The sequence below is a fragment of the Amblyomma mixtum genome, chromosome 10 (genome assembly GCF_055824585.1).
Source record: "Amblyomma mixtum isolate Tamu chromosome 10, ASM5582458v1, whole genome shotgun sequence".
In the NCBI taxonomy this organism is placed as follows: domain Eukaryota; kingdom Metazoa; phylum Arthropoda; class Arachnida; order Ixodida; family Ixodidae; genus Amblyomma; species Amblyomma mixtum.
In genome coordinates this window covers 21,568,601-21,593,266 of record NC_143021.1, presented here as the reverse complement: position 1 = coordinate 21,593,266, position 24,666 = coordinate 21,568,601, and the positions used below count along the sequence as shown (strand labels likewise).

The window sequence follows — 24,666 nt, the reverse complement described above, 5'->3', positions numbered from 1 at the left end:
CATTTCCATAATTTCAATCTGTCGTTTGGATCCGTCGATTACGATGATTCCTTTCACTCACTCGAGGCCAGAAAGCACAGCCGTAGTTTTAATATTACGCAACTAAACCAGGAAGAATGCAATTCATGTGGGGAGCTGTTCCGCCGTACCTTGCCAGGCTGTTAGCAATTTTTGCGTGCTTCTTTATATCTCACTTATCCCACTGCGTATTGCTGTTTCTATTAAGAAGTATCATTATTAAGCGCTTGTTATCTTTAACGTGATAGTTTTTTTGTGTCCATCCCTTTCAAGCTTAGAACAGTCAGTTTAGTTAAATAGGAGAAGAATAAACCATGTAACCTTCCCCTCTCCCACCCCAATCTGTCCTTTATGGGATTGCTTAGCAATATATTTGAGTGCTTGAGTGCGAAGGAAAAGGTGTGTCATTCGAAGGGTTTACTTCATTCCCAAATTTTCTCATCTCTCGCTAGTGGCTTTTATTCGCGTTATGAAAGTCCACAAGGATTATTGGCTAACATGAACCCATTTTGTGATCGCAAAGGACCATCTACCACACCCTCTCTCTACCATGAACCCATACAGTTCGATTTGCCCCCCCCCCCCCCCCCACGCGCACACACACAAGCTGTCAGTTCGCTCTGCGCGCAATAATGGAACCTTGCTATCTAATGCAAAATCAGAATACTATATTCCTTTTTTATGATATTAAATTGGCTGAAAGATTTTCAGCTGTGCCAATATAATAATTAAATCTATTACCCGCCTTTTGTCCTAAGCGTCTGAGAAAAATATGGCAGTTTGGAGGTCGGGATCTCTTACCCGCTTTATATCATAAACGTTCGGGAACGAAGATACAGTTTAATACCTAGACAAAAAAAGCTAAATATAACTTTCCGGCCGGAATAGCAAAAGGGCCGTAAGTGGGGGACTCACCTCTTCCCGTTGCCATCCGGCATAGACCAGATGTCAGTAGCTGTCCAGCCATCCGGGTTATGCTCTTTTCTTCTTGCTGTCAGGCAGTCCAGACTGCAATCATTATCAGTATCCATTATGGCTTCGGCATCCGTGAAGAACGCGGCTACCTGTTCGGACGATTAGAAGCAAGCAGGATAAGTAATCGATGTTATCTAACTTCCCGAAGCCACACGTGGGCTAAGGCAGCAGCAGTAGTGGACAGATTCGAATTAACTTTAACCACGTAAGTTTCTTTTTTGCGCTGACATAGCACATCACACGGGTGCTTTTGCATTTTATCGCCATCAAAATGCGCCCCCGATGGCCATATTTCAATATTTCTACGTTGGGATCAGTGGCCAAATGCCAATACCACTGATCCACTGCGGCAGGAACAGGGTGTATGAGCTCTGGGCTTGCCTGCTCGCTCAAGCAGCAGAAGAGAAAATATTGATCTTGATTGAGGGATAGGGCCGCAATTAAAGTATCCTGCTGCCGTTGATGACGCACCTTGCCGTTAATTTTTTTTTTTCAGTTTGCAGGCTTTCTTCTGGAAATACATATACCCCATTCACCGTCCCGGAATCTAGTACTCCATGTCGAAAGTTAATCGTAAGAGGAACAGAATATAAAAAGGCGATGAAAAAATTTGCACTCCACACCATGCATTAGATACACAGGAGACAAAGGAATGTGTTTCCGAATGCACTTGCCGTTTTAATTGTAAATTATTTCCATTGTTCACAGCCAGTTGAGGTCTTTATTGTGGGATTAATATCGGGGGTCAGCCTCAAGGAGATTGATCTGAGAGGGGCTGCTTCTATAGTTAGGATACACAAAGTTGTTGTTTTCGTTGTTAGAATCTCATCGCAAGAAGTGGCAGATTGTCACGTGAGCAATTGAGATTAGTATATTAGCGAGGAAAAGGTGACTGCAGCCGACCTCCAATGGGAGTAGGTGGGCTGATTATGATGATGATGATTACAATATTTGCTGGAAGTTGTCGCTTAATTATCAGTGCTACGGTTTTCACTAAATGTACTATAAATCTTGTATCTCGTCTCAGTGACAGCTTCCTGCGTCGTTTAGGTAAAAAATATAATGAGAAATTGAAAACAGCGAGCATTGCAGGAGAGTGGAAAGCCGGCAGTTGTATTTAACTTAATCTAAACATTATCCTTCTGTGCTAATTCGCATTATAATCGTTCGTATGAGGGCGCAAATGCAGTACTTCTAAAAATATCAGATAAATACCTTACCTCTGCTGTATGAGGAAGCTGTGTGGCCCTCGTGAACGTTTCACAGCTGCTAAAGGTGAGAAAAGAGCGATTCCAAACACAGCAGCCAGCACTGTGCAGCGCATCGTGAACTGTGATTAAAGCTGTGGAGGGGCGAGCAGCCGCTGCATTGAGCTTTTGTATCTCTATAAATGAAGCAGCAAATAGCTGTCGGTGGATTTGGCCTCGGTGCTGCGAAAAATACCTGGCGCGTATGATTCGAGATCAAAGAATGCATTTACTCGGAATTAATTTATTTCGATGCACCCCGAAAAACAGTCTAAACAGTTACGACTTCTCACAAAGCAGAAGTTTTTATGGAAAAAGTGTTCAGAGTGTGCATGCCTATCAGTGAAGCGCTTTGTTCTTCGTCCTCGTGCAGAAATTATTCGGAAAATAGCATTTATTGCAGTATTCTACTATTGCATTGTTGCATTCAGATATCATTATTGGAAGGCTAAGGTAATAATAGATCGCAAGAAATTCCTAAATAATAGTAATATCAGGCGCCGTTTGGAATTTTGAAGAATCACAATAAGTTACATTAAATAATAATTAGGCACAAACACAGTGAGAGTGACGCATACAGACTTTTGTACTTTTCTGCTGATGTCGAAGGCACGTGCAATTAATTTTACCCACTGTTCCATTGAGCTGGGTCATGCAGCCCGCCCGCCTATACTCCGGCAAGGACTGGTTGTTTTCGTACAGAGATATCCTGCAGCACTACTGGCTTGGAACACTCAGATTCCCCTCAGCAGATAAAACGCTCTCCAAGCGACAGGCCAAATCGTGGCGTAAACTTCGAACATCTTTACAAATCCCCAATTGTGAAGCTTCTATTCGGAATGACTCTGACAAATGCAAATAATGTGATAGCAGAGCCGATCTACATCATATGATATGGAACTGCCCGCAGTCCCTACCCACCATTACCGACTCTGATCATAGGGAGGCTATAATGCTCAGCCCCGACCCGGGGACACACATCAGGTCCTGCCGCTGGCTAAAGACGCCGCCGCTGCCTAAGGGATAGCAGCCGTCGTTTAGGCGAGGGACGGCTTCGGGTCACTCCTATGTTTTCGCTGCTAATAGTTTATCTACCACAACCAACCACATAGCTGTTTGTGGGCAGTTCCTGGGTTTTTCGTAATGACACTAAAAGTAGTAGTGACAAGAGTCGGCGTAACCGGAAGGAGGTTGTGCAGGGCAGTTCTCGGTGAGTCGTCAGCGTGGAAGGATGGGCAATGGCCAGAGCTGATGAATCCGCAACGGTATGATAGTTCCTGGTATCAGAGGTAGCAGATGTGTCACTGGTGTTTCATTTACACAGTTCGTCGTTCGTGCCCGATTACCAGGCCTTTGTAACGCAATGAATGTCCACTGATTTATGGGTAGAGGAGGTAGAATGTTCTTTTGTGCTTTCTGAACTAGGTGAGCAATCTTCAAAGATACTCTAGTCTGTATATTTCAGTGTATATGTTTGGCAGAAGGGCTGTTTCTATTTCACGCAGCGCATATTTCACTATTCTTTTGCAATTTTCAAAGAACTCAATGTCGACCTACGCCATTTTTTGTTGTATTTCAGAGGGTTCATGGCTTTTATATAATTGCGCAATGGTTTTAGTTTTACTTTTTAAGCTGGGACTAATTTCACAATGTTAGAAATTTTAGAAAATTATAGAAGAAATTTAGAAATTTCATAGAAGAGCTCATTTCGACACAGTTGGCTATTTGCGTCATTTATACGTGCTTCTAAGCATGAGAGGAGGCAACTGATTTAAACTAGGCCGTTCCTACTCTATTTGCGACATCGCGGAATTGTTTGACGGCTTGATAATGCACCTCATAAGAATCTTGCCCTTCTTGAGATCGCTTATTGTTTTGTATGTCGTCATGAGAGGAGGCTTCAGGTCCTTGATTTGGCCAGCAACAACTTTTCGTAACTCGGCCAGTAGAAGATTCAGGCTGGAAGGATATGGATTAGCTTCGGTAAAAAACGGATGATATGGATAGATTACACAGCTACCCCGACGAAACACTGTACATTAGGCTCATTTTCTAGCACACGAAACGTACGGACGACTGACCGGCATAGCTAGAGTAAGCTCGATGTTGCTGTGTTCCGGAGACAAGTAACCGAGTCCAAAGAGCTCCGTCGACAATTCTAATGCTATAGCTGTCGGAACTGCTCTTGTTGATGGCTATGAATTCACTCAAGAGGTTCCGAGGAACAACAGATCCTTCTTTGGCGATGTCGCTGGTATAATGACGATGTGCTTAAAATGGGCGCAGGGTGGCAACCGCCCCATCTTTCTAGAAAGAGGAAGCGCTCTCTGAAAATGCACTTGAAGGCGCACAGACTACTGCACAAGGGCGTAGGTTTGTGGTAATAGTGGCGACCAGCTAAGCAGTTACCACAAACTGAATACTGGTCGATATCTCGGCACATACACCCAGTCATGTCACGTTCGTCATGTCGCAACCCAGGTGCCAGCAGAGCATTCAGTATAGAAGCTCGGGGCTTGATCATCTCTTGGCATGTGTTCACAATTGTGTAATAAATGACAATGACGAACAAGTCTTCATGCGCAGCGTTGGCATATCCGTGGCATCTTTTCTAGAACTGATGTCTATATACTTGCAATCCACATTTTTTCACTTTGAGGGCAATTTGTAATTGCCAAAAACGCGTGTGCATTGGGTGCAGTGTAGCACAAACTTTGAGTGAAATTTATCTGTTATGCTAACAAGGCCATCAATAAAGAATTACGCCCGTGCTGTTGTAAAAAATGTCTTCAGATAAGTCGACGATTACCTTCTTGTCCAAAGAACGGGTGACCGCTCCAAGTGAGTCAAAGAGATTCTGAAGATATCTCGCGACTGCGTAAAAGGCCTGAACTTCACTTTCGAAACCCCCCTGGTGATATGCTTCCATTTCTCGATTTAAGGTTAATTTTCATGCAAAACATGTTGTTGGCCGTTTGCGCAAAAATCGAACAAGCCTTTGTTCAATTTTAAATCCTGCCGTTCCACGTTAGCCTAGAGTAGTGTAGGCGTTTCATGCATAGGTAGGCAATCTTCAAATCCTACAAGAATAGCACTAAGAGCAGCTTTAACAAGCAGGTGCACAAATTGAGGTCAGCACGCTGCCCTGACGATATGATCTTTCTCGTGTGTAGTAAGATCCTGGAAAAAGTAAAGGCTTCTACCATAGCTTCTACCAAAAGACACGTTTCTAAGACAACCCGTAAAAAGAAAAATACTGCGGTCATACCTTATGTTCATGGAATGTCTCAACGCTTACGGCAGGTTAGGCTCAGGTATGAAATAGAAGTTATGATAGCTATGGAGTAGAAGTTATGTTTTCTGCGCCCATTAAACTAGGGAGCACTTGTATGAAAGTAGTCAAAAAATAGATAAGAAACGAAAGGCCGACCATGGGACATGAGAGGAAAAATATTGATGTATCTTTTCTTCCGGCACAAAATTGCTTGTGTACAGAGTTCTATTAACATTTGGCAAGAATTATATCGGCCAAACAGGAAGATTGCGCACCATAAGGCTACGTGAACACGAGAATTCCTTACACGAAGCCCCGTCCTCCAACCTAGCACTACACCAGAAGGAGCGCAGCCACAAAGCCCATTTGCAACCACCTTGCATGCTATCTTCAATGATCTATCAGCGTTGTACAAGCGCAGAGAAAAATTAAAGACAGCATTTAAAGAAGCATACGTCAATTATAGCATTTCTGACACGTGCGTAAGCACCCCCTCGGTTATCTTTCATTCCCGCGAAACCGCATATCTTCACCACTGCTATCGTGAGGAAGCCGGTTGGTGTGAATTTTTTTTTATCTGTGAACATGCGCATTTGGTTGTCCGAACATGTTTTGTTCGGACAATTATTCCAATAAATCAAGCAGTTGATAGTCAGCACTTTCCCGCCTACATGCTTGTCCGTTTCGCTGTGTTTAAGAAAGAAAGGCACCTAGCCCACAAGGGTGCAGTGACTTGGCTTTAGCTTCCATATCCGGAAATTCTTGTTTTGCTAGTTGCGATGGACTCTTTGAAAGATCCCCTGAGAGATTGCGGCTCGTGTTCCAGCAATGCAGCTCATTGGTATTGGGATGACATGCTGAATGCAAGTAGACGGTTGCTGCCTGCCCATAAAAGCATTTACTCCTAGTGACCATACTGGTGCAGTGAAGATAGTGGTAAAGAGTATTTTATTAACCTGGAAGCTTACGTTTTCAATTATGCAGTTCAGTCACCGATAGGAGTAACTTCTATGGCACCATTACCAATTGACCACTTGCTCTGCAACTTTATAATGAATCTTGCAAAGAATCTTTATAAAGAACTTTATAAAGAAGAAGAAAGAACTGGCGCAGTCAAGTGTGAATACGGTGTATCGCTGGAGTAGTTAGAGAGAAGTGCACTTCCAAAATTATTCTCTTTTCTGGTACCAACTAAACTCCGGAATAAATTTCCAGTAGTAAATGCAATAGCATTTACTAATGGAAATTACGGCCAGATTGCAAGTGCTACCTCCGAAATGTTATTCAGAAGAACATAGCACGCAGTAAGCAGGAAAGATCACAACACACGTGAACTTCTGGAAGCATACCATATAAGAAAAGGGGTGGGCGGGGTCTGCGTAAGCGAGGCTTCGATTTTCTCGTATAGACCTCCTCCATGTTTGTAAACAAGCGAGGTGGCGCTGCAGTCGCAGCGGGCTCGCGGTAGGCAAGAGGCCAGCGGGCGGCTTCGGGTTGAGGTGGCGCAGCGCCGGTTTTCAAGGCTTGTAGTCGCGTTTTGAGTTTCTTAGAATCATAACAATGATTGATGCTTTCAACTTAGTATTCCTCGAAGTACATAGGCTATGGCTAGAAAGCGTTTCTGCCGTTGGTTTCTACCTAAGCACTGAATAAAATGATGTTTTTGACACTGCACCAGCCAGAACAATTTTACCTCGGGACAGTAGTAAGGGAAATCTCGTTTTTTTTTTTTTTGCTACAGGAGCTGTAGTATGTTCGTTATTTTTATAAGAAAAGTTTTCATGCGACTATGCATGCATAAGTACTGAGAATCTAAAAAAATGAAGTAAGAAAAGATGAAGAAAGGGCTTTGGGAACATGCTTGCATAAAAATTTTCCGCACTTTCTACTTAATTATTCAAGACCTGGGGTGACTTGACGAGGGGGTTAATTATAGTTACCCAATAACTGTACCAGGTATAGCTGAAAATAAAACGCATTATTGGAATTAGCCGAGGAATTTTATATTTGCACGAAATTTGATTACGTATCTCATGTATCAATAAAGAAAACACTTTTCATTGCCTTACCCCTGTCAATCTCGCTACGTGCCTGTTGGTAACCCGCCTGCGGTTGCTTGTTTTCAAACACGCTTCGCTATCACGTACTACTTCATGGAGCAGCTTATGACACATGCATGACGCAATGAAAAGCATGTGGCTTTTAGCACACTTAAAGTACGCTGTTCGAAGCATTGCCAACGTGACCGCGCAAGATTGTCGCAACTTACCAGACTTCTTTCTACGAGAATCAAACAATTATGTCGGTCAGGTTAAGAAATAATTTCAAGTATATATTAAGTGCCCTAAAACGCGCCATTATACGTTCGTATAACTTCTACACACGTTAAAACATGCTGTGCTATCAACAAAATAACGCACTCCTTGGTGGTGAGTGACCCTGCCTGCGCCCGCGCACATCAGCTCAGAGTGATCACGGCCACAAAGCCCCGCCGCGCGCTAGATCCAGGTGGCCGTGGGGTAATAAATATGTGCCCATCTACATACATGCTTTTATTTTCCTTGCGCAATTTTAAGCTTACCATGCTGTTGTTCAGGTGAATGAGCGCAGCAATTTCCGTGCTATGAAGCACGTTGACTGGCAGCGCCGGTCGACACCCAGACTTCGCTGTTTTACTACCGCGGCCCATTTCCTAATGCGGTATTTATTTGCGAGAAACTTATTAAGGGTAATTTACTTTTAAGTTTTATGATACTACGCGGACCCAACAGTGCCGCAGCTGGTCAGTACATGCTGCTTCTGCAGTGCGCAGGCATGATGCAGCCGCCGGTAGCTGCGGCAGCTGTGATAGGCACGGGCAGGCGGAACCTGTTTTGCCTACCGCGCGAAAGTCGCTACTGACATCAGCGCCACCGCATCTTCGTGACGTCGCGGGGTGAAGGAGGTCTATAGGTCGGAACACGACGCTCTTTCTGGGACAAGATACGATGTACTTTTGATAGATGGTTCGCACGTGTCTGTCTGTCTTCCTTTCTTTCCTTCTTTCTTTCTTTCTTTCTTTCCTTCAGTACTTCTTCCACCCTTTCTTTCACTCTCTCTCTCTTCCTTTCTTCCTTTCTTCCTTCCTTTCTTTCTTTCTTTCTTTCTTTCTTTCTTTCTTTCTTTCTTTCTTTCTTTCTTCTCTTCCTTTCTCTGCCTCTTTCTTTCTTGCTCTCTTTATTTCTGTCTTTCTTCGTTTTTTTGCGTATTTTGCTCGCATCTGCGATGCAGCCTTTATAATCACGTTGTCTTGGTGCAATAAGTCAGCTGCGAGTGCAATATTTTCAGTGTCTCTGGGCGTTCTTTTCTTATGCGTTTGTGTTTGCGCGCTCCAGATATGTCTTAATGTATATTTCACGTTGTTTATTTGGTTCTGAAATGAAGGATATTGTGCAATTGCGCTGTAAGTTTTTGAACCTCGCAATATTTCAGCTCAGCACGCAGACGTTGCTAACCCCGAGCAAAACGCATGAGAGTGCTTGCCACGGCATAAAATCCAAGACAACACAGCCTGCAATAGCATGCGTTGTATTTCTTGGGACGCTGCTATCAGAATAAATCTCTGCTAGATTCCGGCATTCACTGTCAGGTGATAATCTTAATCTCTCTCCTAGCGACCTTTCTTGATGGTCGTTTTGCTATTTGTGGGTGTGATATTGCCACCTAGTATTGCCAGGTGGCGCATACGAAGTAGGGCGACGACGACTAAGTAGGGCTCGCGCCGTGTGGAATCTGTCGCTTTTGTTGCCCCAGCTTGCCTGGCCTTCCCTTTCGTCCTGCTAATAAAGGCCCCTTCGTCACCAAGTACGCTACAGTCTGGTGGAGGTGCGGGGTACACGTGAGCCCATGCGAGAGACCCCTCCAGGCAGCCGTCGAGCCAGCCCTGTATCGCTTGACACCCCGGTACATCGCTTGAGCCGGAGGATCCAGGGACTGCCATCGGAGGTTGGACCATTAGAGAGCGGCGCCATGGCGACAGCCGCTCCTCCTGCTCTGGAAACCGCTGCTGCCGCGCCATCCCACTACACCTTGCAGACACCGCGGATTCCCAAGACGTTCCGTGGGGAACTTTTTGAGGATGTGGAGGACTGGCTCCTTCACTTTGAACGCGTAGCTGCGTTTAACCAATGGGACGACGCAGCCAAACTCCGGAACGTTTACTTCAGCCTCGACGATGGTGCTCGCACCTGGTTTCAGAACTGCGAGGACGTTTTAATCTCGTGGCATGAGTTCTGTCGTCGGCTGCTGCAGGCCTACACAAGAGCTGATCGTCGCGAACGAGCTGAGCGTGCGCTACAATCCCGCATCCAGCTGCCGAACGAAAGCGTTCAGATGTACGTCGAGGACATGACGCGCCTCTTTAGAAAAGCTGATCCGGCCATGCCAGAAGAAAAGAAACTCCGGCATTTGATGCGTGTGATCAAAGAACAGCTCTTTGCAGGCCTTGTGCGCAGCCCACCATCGACCGTCGCTGCAATCCTTGCCGAGGCTGCGACGATGGAAAAGGTTCTTCAACAACGTTCTGCGACTTACAACCGGCCCGTGCATGCTGCTGCAGTCACCGAATCGTTTGCCACCGCCGGGAGCCACCCTGACGATTTGCGCGAACTGATTCGCACCATCGTGCGTGAAGAGGTCCTCAAGTTTTGCAGCCCTTCGCACTCTGCACTTGGTTCGATTTCCGTTCTTGTTCGCGAGGAGGTGCAACAGGCGTTCACGGGTCCTACCGTCGAAACACCACCTCTGCCGGGAGACTACAGCCGCCCCACCTATGCCGAAGTTGCGAGACGCCCGGCTGCAGTTTCGCCACCGCCGATTCCTGTAACGCCTCCTGCACCGCTGTCTCCAGTTCCACCAGTCCCGTATTTCGACGATCGCCAAGCGCACTTGCGGAAGGCCGATGTCTGGCGCACACCTCACAACCGGCCACTCTGCTTTCACTGAGGAGAACCAGGCCATATCTACCGCAATTGCTCTTATCGACGCCTCGGTCTGCAGGGCTTTCGAGCCGATTCTCCCAGACCCCGGTTTGGCCACCGGCCTCCAGCCATTGAAGACTTCCTCGCGGAACAGCGACTTTCAGCCCGTGCGCCGCATCAGCCGCGCTCATCTTCTCCGAGGCGCTCTTCCCCGAACCCGCACAGCTCCTCGCGAGTAGCACAGGGTCGCTCGCCGAGCGCTCGCCGGGAAAACTGAGACCAGCGACCTTCGGGGGCGAGGTCGCTGGGAGTCGCTGCGCTGAAGACCTCCCGCCGCCGCCGCTACGCTCCGACCGTGAACAGATAGCACCGTCATCTGGCCAAGACAGCTGCGTTTCCTTGGACATACCTGTTGTTCTCGACGGTCACAGAGTCAGTGCATTAGTGGACACCGGGGCCGACTATTCAATTATGAGTGATAAATTGGCAACTCTTCTAAAAAAAGTGCTTACGCCTTGTTCTGTAGCGCATCTCCGTTCTGCCGGTGGTCACCTCGTTACTCCAAAGGGGATTTGCACGGCTCGCGTTCAGACTCAGGGATCTACGTTCATCGTCAGTTGTGTAGGTCTGTGCAATTGCTCCCGCGATCTCATTATCGGCATTGACTTTATGCGGGAGTATGGTGCTGTCATCGACCTCCGCCAACGAATCATCACCTTTTCGACCAGTAAAGCGACCCACATCGCCGAATCTTGCCACCACAGTGCCGCACTTCGTGTTTCTGCAGACAGTGTCACGTTGCCGCCACGGAGCAGTGTTTTGGTTGAAGTCACCTGCAACGACTTGCATGACGCAGAAGCAGTCGCCGAGGCTAACCGTTCACTCCTGCTTACTCAAGGCATCTGCGCCGCTCGCAGTCTACTGCCGCTTCGTGGTGGCCGGTCTGCGGTCCTGGTCACTAATTTTTCTAATGAGTACCGGCACCTTTTTGCAGGAACTGCTATCGCTTCTGCCGAACCTGTTACCGATATTCTCGTTTGTTTTGCGTCCGCGGCAGCCGGCACTGACGAACCATCCCTTGAAAACGTCGACATAAACTGCCACCTGTCTCGGGAGCAACGACTGGCTTTGGAACAGCTGCTGAAGGAATACAAGTCGTGCTTCGCTTCCTCCTCGAAGGTTCGTCAAACATCCATCACGCAGCACCGCATCATCACCTATGACGACGCTCGCCCTATACGACAGCAGCCTTATCGTGTTTCTGCTAAAGAACGGGCGGTTATCCAAACTCAGGTTCAGGAAACGCTTGACAATGGCGTTGTTCAACCTTCCCAAAGCCCGTGGACTTCACCTGTAGTCTTTGTTAAGAAGAAGGACGGCACTCTCCGGTTTTGTGTCGACTATCGCAAACTGAACAGTGTGACCAAAAAGGACGTCTACCCGTTGCCGCGCATTGACGACTCGCTGGATAGATTACGGCGCGCTAAATACTTCTCATCCATTGACTTAAAGAGCAGCTATTGGCAAATTGAAGTAGACGAACGGGACCGCGAAAAAACCGCCTTTGTGACTCCAGATGGCCTCTATGAATTTAAAGTGCTTCCTTTCGGTTTGTGCTCCGCCCCGGCTACGTTCCAACGGATGATGGACCCCGTCCTCACAGGCCTCAATTAGCAAAGCTGCCTTGTTTACTTGGACGACGTCGTAGTTTTTTCGGCAACATTTGACCTACATCTCCAGCGCCTGCGGGCTGTCCTCGAAGCCCTTCGCTCGGCAGACCTTACCCTGAAGCCCCAGAAGTGTCATTTCGGTCACGAAGAGCTCAAATTTCTGGGTCACGTTGTGAGCGTTGAGGGAGTGCGGCCGGACCCCGAAAAGACTGCCGCCGTCGCACGTTTTCCCGTTCCGACCGACAAGAAAGCTGTCCAGCGCTTCCTGCGTCTCTGTGCGTATTATCGGCGCTTTATTGCGGACTTTTCCACGATTGCCGAGCCTTTGATGCGCCTCACCAGGAATGCCACCTCCTTCATCTGGACCACTGAGCAACAGACCGCTTTCTCTACGCTTCGCCAGCGCCTTCAAACACCTCCCGTTCTTGCGCACTTCGACGAAGATGCCGATACCGAGGTCCACACCGACGCCAGTAACATCGGTCTTGGCGCTGTCCTTGTTCAACACCAAGAGGGCCTTGTGAGGTTTATCGCCTATGCTAGCTTGTACTCTCTCCCGCGCCGAGAGCAATTACTCCACGTCTGAAAAAGAATGTCTTGCGGTCGTGTGGGCCACCATGAAGTTTCGCCCTTATCTATACGGCCGCCCATTCAAAGTGGTCACCGATCACCACTGCCTATGCTGGCTGGCAAATTTGCGAGGCCCATCTGGACGCCTGGCACGCTGGAGCTTACGGCTCCAGGAATTTTACATTACTATTGTCTACAAGTCCGGCCGCAGACACGAAGGCGCCGACACACTGTAGCGTGCACCAGTTGATCCTGCCGACGCAGCGCCCGATGACGACAGCGGCTTCCTTGGTACTCTCACCGCCTCCGACCTACTGACTCGGCAGCGGGCGGACTCGGACCTTCGCCCTCTCATTGACGCCCTTGAAGGTAGTGATGCGGCTATACCTCGCCACTTGTCTCGACGTCTTGGCTCCTTCTGTTTGCGGCAAGGTCTCTTGTACAAGAAGAACTCGAGAGGCAACGATAGACCTTACCTTCTCGTCATTCCAGCCGACCTCCGATCTGACGTTCTTTTCGCCTGCCACGATGAGCACACGTCTGGCCACTTGGGCTTTTCACGTACGCTCGCCAGAGTGCGGAACATGTACTGCTGGCCTGGACTTTCTGCTGATGTCAAACGATACGTTAAAAGCTGCCGAGAATGCCGGCGCCGGAAAACGCCACCACTTAAGCCGGCGGGTTTTCTCAAGCCCGTTACTGCCCCTCGCGCTCCGTTCGACCAGATCGGCATGGACCTCCTCGGCCCTTTCCCTTTGTCGCAGGGCGGCAATAAGTGGATGATAGTTGCTACCGACTATTTGACTCGCTACGCCGATACCAAGGCGATCCCTCGTGGCACATCTTCAGAAGTCGCAGAGTTTTTCATGCACAACATCGTCCTGCGACATGGCGCTCCTTCGCACATGATTACAGACAGAGGGACGTCGTTTACAGCGCAGCTAATCGACCACATCTTTCGGCTGAGCTGCACAACACACCGCGAAGACCACGGCCTACCATCCGCAGAGGAATGGCTTGACCGAACGATTAAACAGGACCCTTGCGGACATGTTGCGGACCCGTGCGGACATCCAAGAGCAGAGCTCGGATGCGCGCCGTTACAACCTTCGCCGCCGACAGGTTGACTACAAACCCGGTGACCAAGTCTGGGTGTGGACTCCTGTTCGTCGCCAAGGCTTGTGTGAGCAACTGCTCTGCCGCTATTTTGGCGCTTACAGAGTGGTACGGCGTGTGAGTGAGGTTAACTATGAAGTGGTTCCGGACGGTGCTGCGCAACCGCGACGCCGACAGCCCGACTCTGACATTGTGCACGTTGTGCGGCTTAAGCCGTACTATACACGGTAACGCAACCGTGCTGATGTTTTCGCGCGCTTCAGTTGCGACACTTTGCTTGTTTTTTTGTTTATTTTTGTTGCACCCTTACGTCGACAGTGACAGCGCTCTTTTTTTTTTCTTCATAAGGGGGGAAATAATGCCATCTAGTATTGCCAGGTGGCGCATACGAAGTAGGGTGACGACGACGAAGTAGGGCTCGCGCCGTGTGGAATCTGTCGCTTTTGTTGCCCCAGCTTGCCTGGCCTTCCCTTTCGTGCCTGCTAATAAAGTCCCCTTCGTCAGCAAGTACGCTACAATATCCAGCAAGCTTCTGATAAAGTGGAGTGACATGAATCGTTTGGAAGGCATCCTTGATGGCTCTACCTTCATGGCGGCATTTGGCCTTCGGACATTCTGAGCTTACAAAGTGTCATGATCTAGCCGGTATTTTTTGACAGAAAAAAGCAGCACTGTACATGACTGTTCAATTATTGTTGCAGAGCGTATTTACGCGACGGTCGCTTGCAGCGGTAGAATTCATTCGCGCAGTCCGAATCGTGTGACAGTTCCAGAGTCGCTGTCAAATCGAAAGCATACCGTGGTATGGGACATCTCAAATTAGCCATGTTTCAATTTTTTAAACAGCAGACATGTGCTGCGATCGCTGCTTAAGCATAAAAGAGAAACGAAGCAGTAAGTTCTTTACGCCTCGTCCCTTAACATTATCCGTAATAATTTACCATGGAGTTAGGAAAATACTTCAATCGTCTAGGTAATCAGTGAGAACTCTTTTCGAGACATCACATTATTTTCGTTCTTATGTGCAAACCTCGCATTCCGGTTGCTTTCCTGTTTAGAACACAGCAAAAATCTTTACACTCAACCCTGGCAAACAAACAGCAGTTATAACATCACGTGCTTCGCAACCCATTGCCCGGTGCTTTCCAAAAACTCCCACATAACATGAACAGAGCTGACGTTAGAAAATGCACAATATTATTTCTTCCATTCCCATACACGGAGCTTTTGGAGCGTTTAGAACCGAAGGTTCGTTACATGATTGGAGGCTCATGCGGACCTGTATTTTTAGTATTCCTCTCATCGTAAACATTGAAGCAACGCCGAGTATTAATCCCAGAATAGCAACCCTCAGTACGATCCATGTAGACAATATCTATGAATTTCGTCTGTTGCAAACAATGTACTTCAGTAAAACGGCCAGTTGAGCGAGTTGGTAGATACTTGAAGAAAACATCACAGCGGCAGGGACGACAAAGAAGACGGGACAGGCGCTGACTAGCAGCTGAAGGTTTTTTGCAAGGAACACAAGGAACACAGGAGCACGCATGATCTACACTAACAACACTGATAACATGTCAACTTCAGTTATGATGGTCAAGGTACAACAGTTCACAGTCATGAACGAGGACGGATGGGGAGCTTATGCTTGTGTCGCGGTTTTTGTGAATATGAAAACTTCACTGATTTCCCTAGTTAGTCTATCTGTGTGATTGTACAAGACTTTAGCGTCGTTAGAAAGTGGAGTACATGTTTCTGCAGCAGGCGTGGAGGTATTATGACGACTTTCTCTGAGGAAGGGGCCCCTTTCAAGGAGGTGTGTTCACGTAAGCGGGAATTTATATAGTTCTTGCCGCGCGTGAAGGGAACACTATACACCACATCCTTGGCCCAAGGGACGAGCTTGAAGTCATGATTTACTTCACAACCGTTTTTTGTTTTTCTTTTTTGTCTCTTGTTTTTCTTCTCTACTTTCCCTATCAACCTTGCGCAAATTTTGTCCAGTTTATTAGGTGCAGAAAAAAGTACATCTACCCTATATCTGTGGCCTACCTGCTTTAAACGGTGGCCCAACTGGTGAACGTACGGCACGACAGGAAATTTCTTTTTTACCTGACTTGAAGGTTCTGGCATTTCGTGCCTACAAAAGGACTTGATCTTTTTAAGTATTTTACTGCATGCCAATATTTTACCATCATCCGAAAAGCCTTCTGACCTCAGCCTCTAAACTTGTTGATTAAAACTCTGACTGATAGCATGCACGCATGACCTGTTAATCGCAGAACCCAAACAAGAAACAGCAATACCACATTTAACTATCTTGGAATGGTTTGGTTTGGTTTGGTTTATGGGGTTTAACGTCCCAAAGCGACTAAGGCTATGAGAGACGCCGTAGTGGAGGGGTCCAAAAATTTCGACCACCGGGGGTTCTTTAACGTCCACTGACATCGCACAGTACACGGGCCTCTGGAATTTCTCCTCCAAAGAAATTCAACCGCCGCGGCCGGGATCGAACCCGCGTCTTTCGGGTCAGCAGCCGAGCACCATAACCACTGAGCCACCGCGGCGGCTATCTTGGAATGGCCAGAACGGTAACTGGGCACGGGCTTCCTTGACCTCTGAAAGAATGACCAGCAAACATGGTCTGGCTTTTAAACCAATCTTATATCACAGAATTGTAGCACATTCTTTGGCGGTGTTTCAAAGGTGAATTTAAGCCGTGTCCACAATCCTCAAAAACCTTTAAAGTGCTTTCTCTTTCTATCTCTCCCGGAAAGGCACCATTCTCAACAAAAACAAGTTACTCACTTGCATACCTGAAGACCCGTTTTGTTCGGGAGCCCAAAATACTTTCAATGGCCTTATCGACATAACTAAGAAAAATATTACTCAGTACCGGAGCCTCTTATGACTCAATGCATACCCCCTATTTTGGAGTAAACAATTTGCCTTGCCATTCAACAACAGTGGCTTTAAGATAAAATGACAACAGTTCCACAAAGGCTAAAACGAGATTCTGCCTTTCGAAATGAATTCTTCCTCATCGTTATCATCTTTTATACATTTGCTGACACACTGAAGAAGGGTATCGTGCGGAAGAGAGTATAATAAGTCCTGTACATCGACACTAAACACTTTGCGCAACCCAGGATTATGGCACTTCAAGTATTCAACAACCTTCAATGAATTAGACACTAGAAACGGATCTCTATTGCGAAAGAACACGGGTGCCTTTGCAAAAAGCTTTACACCTCATATTGCCAGGTAGCGCGTTCCTTAACAATACAGCAGAATTACTCGTTCCATAGGAATGAGCAATTTTTTAACACAGTTTGCAGCTCCTGAGCATCCTACTATTATTGCCAGAGATCGATGTACTGACACTTGGTCTCTACTACAGTTCAGAACCAATTACAAACTGTAATACTTGGCTCATAACCTTTCGCTTTTTGTTAACAAATGTAAAGGCACTACAAGATTTACTCCAAAAGAATTCAGAAGTTACTTTGTGCAGATTTAAATCTGTGATATTTCCAGACATTTCCATTTCGATCACACCTTGCATAGCCAACTGTGGCGTGTGCACTGATGAAGCGAACATCTTCTACCTGGTGGATGAGCATACGAGCCTGTTTTCTACCTGCAATGCAGAAGTGTTTACTGTTTTGCCGGGAGCGCACTAGCACTTTAGCATTCAATATTCGCGTGAAGCATTCAACAAACTTGTCGTTCTGGAGCGTCTCGTCCTGGCGATGAGTTTTACCACACTCCGAACAGGTGGCATGAAGTTTTTGAACTGGGTTGTTAAAAACGCTTGAAGTGGTTTCGATGCCATTTTGAGAAGCGATACATTTAGAAGGATTTTCAATGTTTTCAATGCTTTCAGATTGAAACTAGGGTGCGAAAATATTTGAACTGATGGTGCACAACACAAGAAAAATATAAGCCAAGTGCTAGTTTTATTGATGGCACCTGGGCAGGGGGAGGAAATTGTTCCGTGTCATTATATTTTATTTTTCGCAGTTCTGCGAAAGCCATGATGTAATTAGACTTTATGATTAATACCTTTTACAAAGCCAGGAATACCCCGTTGTCCACTCTTTAGGTGAGCAAGTAGGCATAGTTTGTAGCGTATGCAGAGCAATAGCTCCAAGCGAGCTTTTGAGTTCCAGAGTTCCAGATGCTTTGTTTAATGAATTCGCAGCCGAAGACGTCCTGGGTGGTTCTACTAAAACTTTTTTTGGGATCCAGCCACTTATGCATTACAGTGAGTGGGATGTCGGTGCAAGCTGAAAAAGAGTGTTGATGCAAAGTACGTCTGAGATAACTGACCACTGCTCTCGCCTGTACTGCAAGCGGATCTTAGGGATTTTCCATCTGTTTGTTTGCACTTTTATGCCCTCCATTTTTTCATAACACTACCGACAGTGGCTGTACTATTCAATTCCGATCGTTTGCTTTATGTAAGACATACGAAGTCCTTCGTGAAGAACGTGGTGGAATCTGGCTTAGAAACGCAGTCACTGTATGAGTATACAGTAACCGTCCATAAAAAATACCCTGCCCTAAGGGCTGACATCGAGCACCCGCATTGGAAGGGCACAGATCCATCACCCCTATCGGAAGGGTGCGAATCCACCAGCCCAATCAGAAGGGTGCTGAAATATTCGTCCATAGGGTGCTTGAATGGGCCAAGCCATTTTCACCTTTAAGGATGCAAAATACTTTTACTGAGACGCCGCAACGGTTCAGTGGTTAGGACGCACGGCGTTTAGTCAGTTAGAGGAATTATGCTCAGCCCTGGCCACGGGGATAGCACGTGGGTGGCGGCGAAACGCAAGAGGCACTGGTACGCTGTGCTATGTCAGCACATGTTACACAGCCCAAGATCGTAGATATCATTCAGATGCACTCCATTACTTGGCACCTCCTCTCTTTTATCGCTGACTCCCTGTATAATTCCTTCCAAGCCGCGGTTGAGATGTCCGTGGAGATGTGAGACGGTTACCACATTTTAGACACTTGGCGGCGAGGCCGGTTTACCGGTTGAAGTGGCTCTGGATCAAGTTTCAGATTGACATTATTGAACTGTTCTCCGTCTCTGGCAGAGGCACCATAGACAAGCTGAACGAAACGGGGGCATAAATGTTTTTTTTTTGCTTTCATGAACAAAAAAGCAGAGGTTGGTGCCCTATAGTGGCTGCGGCTGTACTCCTTTTCACCAGATATATAGAAACCACTTGGTCGGACGATATGCAGTTCAACATAACATAACACAAACACAAACAGTACACAAAATATAAAAAAGTACAAGTGTCAGGAGAAGTAATACTGCATGAGTGAACACGAATATAAAAGGTTGTTTACTGACAACTCTCGGTGCCTATGCAAGAAAAAAATAGCGTCGCTGTACGCATGCAGTCTAAAGTAGGTTGTCCAGGCGTAGCACGGACTATACCAGGACTTCTTTAGAAGGAATAAGGAAATGCGAAAAAGTGTGAAAAAAAAAAAACTATGAACCTTTCTGCCGCACACTGGGTGGTAAATTGACCGCCGGCGCGTATATCCAGCTCCTGCTCTACTAGAAGAATTTTATGTTGGCTACAATTGGCCCATTTTTTACGGTAGAGTTTGAAGTGTATTCTTAGAAGGAAGCGCTAAAGCAGATACAGGGCATTCAACCCTAAAACAACTAGAGCATGCAAACAAACATCTGTCTCAGAAATTCCATAACAGTGTCTGACACTTTGGCATTTTACCAGTGCCAGGAGAATCCCCGCGGCACTCTACAAAGTTGTTTCTGGCTCTATGGGCAAGCGAGGAGTATATTCCGTACTTGCAAAATCGTCTATTGGGCGTACATAGCCCTTGAAGACAGAGGGGCGGTGGCGTAGCAGAAAAACTGAGCCCTCCATACTCGAATCGATTGCCGCAGCCTCCTGCACACTAGATAAAAGTCCCCCGGGCGATGTTCTGGAACCACCTACATAGCTCGACAAAAGAACAATGTAACATGTCGAACGATACTGCGTAGAACTTCCCTTCTAGGAACAGAATCATGATAACATCGGCCATTATGACAATAACAAAAGGAAACGCCTGAAAGACATATGGCCATACCGGCCACTTTTATAACCGAGCTGGATGCCAATAACCGTTTGCGCTGAGGAGGGTTTCGCAGCTTTCTGCGTGGGACAGCGGCAGAAGAAAAAATAAATATTTGCGTGGTTACACTGTAAACAAACATATACCCAAAAGGGAGTAAAAAGGGTGGCGGCCACCCTTTCTACTCCATTTGTGAAAACATTTACTCCATGAGTGTGGAGTAAAAAGGTGGACTGTCCTCCATTTTACTCCCATGAGGGAATAAGGGAGTAAAAGTGAGGATTTACCAGCATTTACTCCAGTCTAGAAAGGGAGTTAATTGTGCCAAATACTCCACTAGTGCCGAAAGGGAGTAAAAAACACCATTTTGTGCAATCCGCCCCGCCACCTATAGCGTCTCGTCTGCTTCTGTTCAGTCGTCTGATAACGGCGGTGAGTGAAGACCGCTTACTACCATCGTCGCCGGATCTCTGCTGACTTCTGCTCCTTCACGGGCGCCTGCTGCGGTACAAGATATCAGCTTGTCGCTTGTTTTCCGCTACAGTACGGTACATAATTGAATTGCGTCTGTGAAGCCTCCAGTGCTGTAACCATACATAACTTTCCTTTGTTCGTGTCGCCACCCAGTTACAGCGTCGCTTAGGCCTAATTCTCACAGGCTTTTTTCAGTGTGGTCCTCGCATTGTATTGCAGCAGATTATGTGTTTCATGAACATGGACCTGTGATAGAACATAGTGTCAACCCTGAGCTCTTGATTGAGCTCATGAAGCTACATTTTTCCTCAGTCATATTGAAAAGCCAAGCCCTAATGAAGTGAATATGAAGGCAAACACGGCCATTCCAAACTACCATCAGGTGTATTTTTATCTTTTCTGCTCTGGTTTTGGGTCATATATAGCGTGGTGCATGACCGTGAAAACTACCCAGCGTCTCCTTTGCAGTTTTGAACTATTGATTATAAGGTTACATCCCTTTATCTACGAACATGGCCAACGAAACGAGCTCGTACAGCAAAAGGAGACGACAAGCAGACGACTCCTGCCGCGTACGCCGCCGCTGGGCTAGCAGACGGCGGAAAGAATGCGTGTCGCGGGGTCTAGGGCAGCGCAGTTTCCCAAGTTGGGTTGCCGGCGGCCCGCAGAGCTACTGCCCGTTTCCGCCGCTGTCACTGCTGTAAGAGTGAGCCTGAATGAGGATAAATAAACATGACGCCATTTTTGGGCTCCGTTTTTGTGGGTAGTAAAAAATTTACTGCCTTTTCACTCCAAAATAACTCCCTTTGTACTCCAAATTAACTAACTTATATAAGGGAGTAAATAAAAAAACACCATACGTATGGAGTTAAAAAAACCTCCTTTTGGGTGTGCGTTAGAGGACAAGCCATTTACTCCGTTTTGGGTGTTTTTTTTTTGCTACCAGTGTACGTACCCTGTTAGCGACCACATGGGGTAGCAGTTTCCTCAAAATTCTTAGAATTTCATGTTCAGGTTTGGCTTCTATGAAGTTACTTCATTTGCAGCACTTGACGCTTCTCTTCAAAAATAAGTACGTACCGATGCTAAGCTCATGTCTTTCAAACGAGTGATGCAAATAGTGCTCTTGAGGTTTTTCTGGATTATTTCTGTTGGCTAAAAAATGTTTTTTTCAATATATACCTCTACCTCAAAAGTTCATGATGGAAGAAAATAGTCACTGAAACCAAGCAGCATTGCGGTTGTTTTTTTGTTTGTTTAATATTTTTGCCCTCATCATCATTTTTAAAGATAACTGATAACAAAGCAGAAGAAACACAACCGCATACCGCCGGTCGGATCCGAACCCACGACCTTTGGATTTCCGAAAAAATACATCACCTATGCTCTTTGGTTTAGACTAATGTTGGCTTCCTTTATGGTGTCATAACGACCCACTCTTTCCCTTTCCTTGTCTGCTCTCAATCGCTAACAAGAGCCTCGATTATGTGCAGTCTTGATACGGTAGGTAGCGTAACAGGGTTCTCGAGCAGATTCTACTCTCCCCGTTCTATAACCTTCCTACGCTGCACTCGCGCTAAAAAGGACGTACCACGTCCGCCGTTATGGATGAGGGTGGCGCAGTCGAGCACTATCAAGTTTCGGTAACATTACACATAAATACCCTCCAAAAGCTGATGACTGGACAGCCACGGTCATCCCACCCCCACTGTATCGTTCTATCTGCTTTGGGCTCACGGGTCATGATGTTTTAAAGCGAGTGCGTAAAATGCCAATTTCGCCTTGCACCAAAACATTTTTCTATAAATTACACACCGAAATTATACCTGTAAACACGCGGCTCGATACGAAAATCATTTTTGTGTGTTCTGCAAACTGCCGCTTGTGCAATGTGACTGAAACAATTTAATATTGTTTTATAGACTGCAAAGACGCCATTTTCTTTTGGAATGTGTTGCAGAGGACGCCACAGAAAGATTTTCTCCTTAATTCCTACAGTGTGCGCTGCCTTTTTCTTTCTCACCCTGGCTAGAAACCTTACGATATGATTATTCTGATTGGACTTCATAGCGTTTGGAAAACACGCATGCAAGACCGCAGCACTGAACGTCTTGTTTCACCAAGAAATCATTTTAGCCGAATGTTGCTGCAGGTAAAGAACATTTACGAAGAATTAGTGTTTTTGCCCATGTGATTTCGTCTCCTGATGCGCTGTATATTCTTGCCAGTATTATAGTTATGTTAGTTTTTCTGTGTTTGTCCCACGTAGGGCCTACCTAGGTGCTCGTAAATGTGTTTTTGTGCACACACACACACGCGCGCGCACACACACACACAAGCATACATTATCTTTTCTGTGCATAACCATGTAGAATAAATACCATGAAAGAACAATAAAGCCGTCACCGCACCTCACTTGGTACAGGAGCGGACGAGAAATTCGTAGGTCATGGGTTCGAGTGTCGCCGGCTGCTTCTAGTTGTTTGTGTGCTTTCTATTTTTTATTCGAGAAGTGTGCAAGAGGCACAAGTTACGAAAGGGGGAGTGGAATGTAGGAGATAGAAAGTGAAGAGAAGGAGTGTAGACCAGTTTCGCCGGCGTATTCGCATACGTTGCTGGTGCACTGACTGTTCATTGTCCTGTTCTTCTAATCACATTCGCGGTTCCACCGCAGGCCTATCTCCGTGAGGAGCCGTATTCTAACAGAAACCGTTTCTGAGCACGTTCACAACAGGTGTCGACATCAGAAATGCCAGGTGCAGCGTCACAGTCAGGGCACCTCTCTGTTGCTGCTGGCCGATTTTATTCACGCACCAACGACGGGCAGATGGGGTCAGAGCCACCCCTGCCCTCATATGGCGCATGGATAGCTCCTTCTTCTGAGTAAGACTAAGGGAGAGGGTGCGAGCAGGGAGGAATTAGAGCGCGTGTTCCCTGGCGCAGAACTTGTGAATTGAGGAAATGGGACAGGAACGGATCTGGGGAAAGAGGGGAAGGTGGCGGGATATCGGATGTGTCGAGGTGAATCATCTCAAATCTACTTCAATGTTATGTAGCTCGTGAGCATGGCCGCGAATCCAGTGTATGCGCACAGGACATGGGCACTTTGCGCAGAGCCGATGAATTGATTGTGTAATCTGGAATGTGCGTCGAACAGCCTTAAGTTGTTTAAGGGCCCCTAGGGAGTTGGTGTAAAGAATAACGGCGTTCAGTGTGGGAACCAGAGGAAGGGAAGCAATGGCACTGTAAATGGGTTGAACTTCCAATAGGTGTATGCACGCATCCGCAATGTCTCATATCCGCGGTGTGTGTTCCGCGAGAGTTGAGATAGGCACTACATACAGCAGTGATTCCCCGCTCTGCAGTATATGATGCGTCGGCGTACAATATGCACCCTTCAGGCAGATACGTGGCTGATACGGACAGAGAACGCGTGGGGCGATTGTCTGTGAGCTCACAGTACGACCGCGGAGGGAGTATCTTTAAATGACCAAGTGGCAGACACTGTTTGCGAGCTGTTTGCCAGCCGTTGGTCGATGAGTTCACTGAGCGTATTGAGTTGGGCACATTTCCGAACAACGGGTGTGGGTGTTAAACGCGGCAAATATGTTATGGCACTCAAAGCCTCACGACTAATAAACTTCAATGGAGTTCCACTGTCTGCGGGTGAGACGTTGATATTGTGTCTGAGATATTATCCGTGGCTGAAGGATAGAGCGCACAACCTGGCGGGCCGTATGAGCATGCGCGCCACCAGATCGCATAGCTATGCGAAGAATCAGACCTAGAGTAGCGTGAGCCGATTTACGGGTGGCTGTCAACTACGGGGTGCCAATCCCAGATGTATGAAGGAGGAGGCCAAGAATATAAACAGCTTCTACTTGAGCAATCGGAGAACTGTATATTCTAAAATTTAAAGATGAAGTTTTCTGTAAACTGGCTTTGTTTCCAATGGGATTGAAACACGGTTTGTCAGCGAGAGAGTCAGACCGAGAGGTGGGAGGCAAGGTAAGACATCCAGCGCATGCTGGAGGACCGAATGATGGATACACGTATCTGGGTGAGAGCACCACAAGCACACGGATAGAAGGGATGGTCTCTAGTGCTGGAACAAGAGCAATAAAAGCCACAGTGAATAACGGGGGGGGGGGGGGGGGGGGGGGGGGGGGCGATAACGGACCTCTGGGGCACTGCTCTATTGGAAGTGAAGTTACCAAAGGGCTTTCGTGGACACGTACACTGCAGGTTCGATTTGTTAA

The 24,666-nt window shown here is 46.9% G+C and overlaps 1 long non-coding RNA gene across 1 annotated transcript in view; it reads right to left on the bottom strand.

Annotated features, from left to right (window-relative positions):
* LOC149325322 (uncharacterized) overlaps positions 1 to 24,666 on the bottom strand; it is a 49,995-nt gene that overhangs the window by 8,896 nt on the left and 16,433 nt on the right. The window contains exon 2 of the long non-coding RNA XR_016286583.1: positions 934 to 1,082. This is a non-coding gene — a long non-coding RNA (uncharacterized LOC149325322). The remainder of the gene's footprint in view (positions 1 to 933; positions 1,083 to 24,666) is intronic.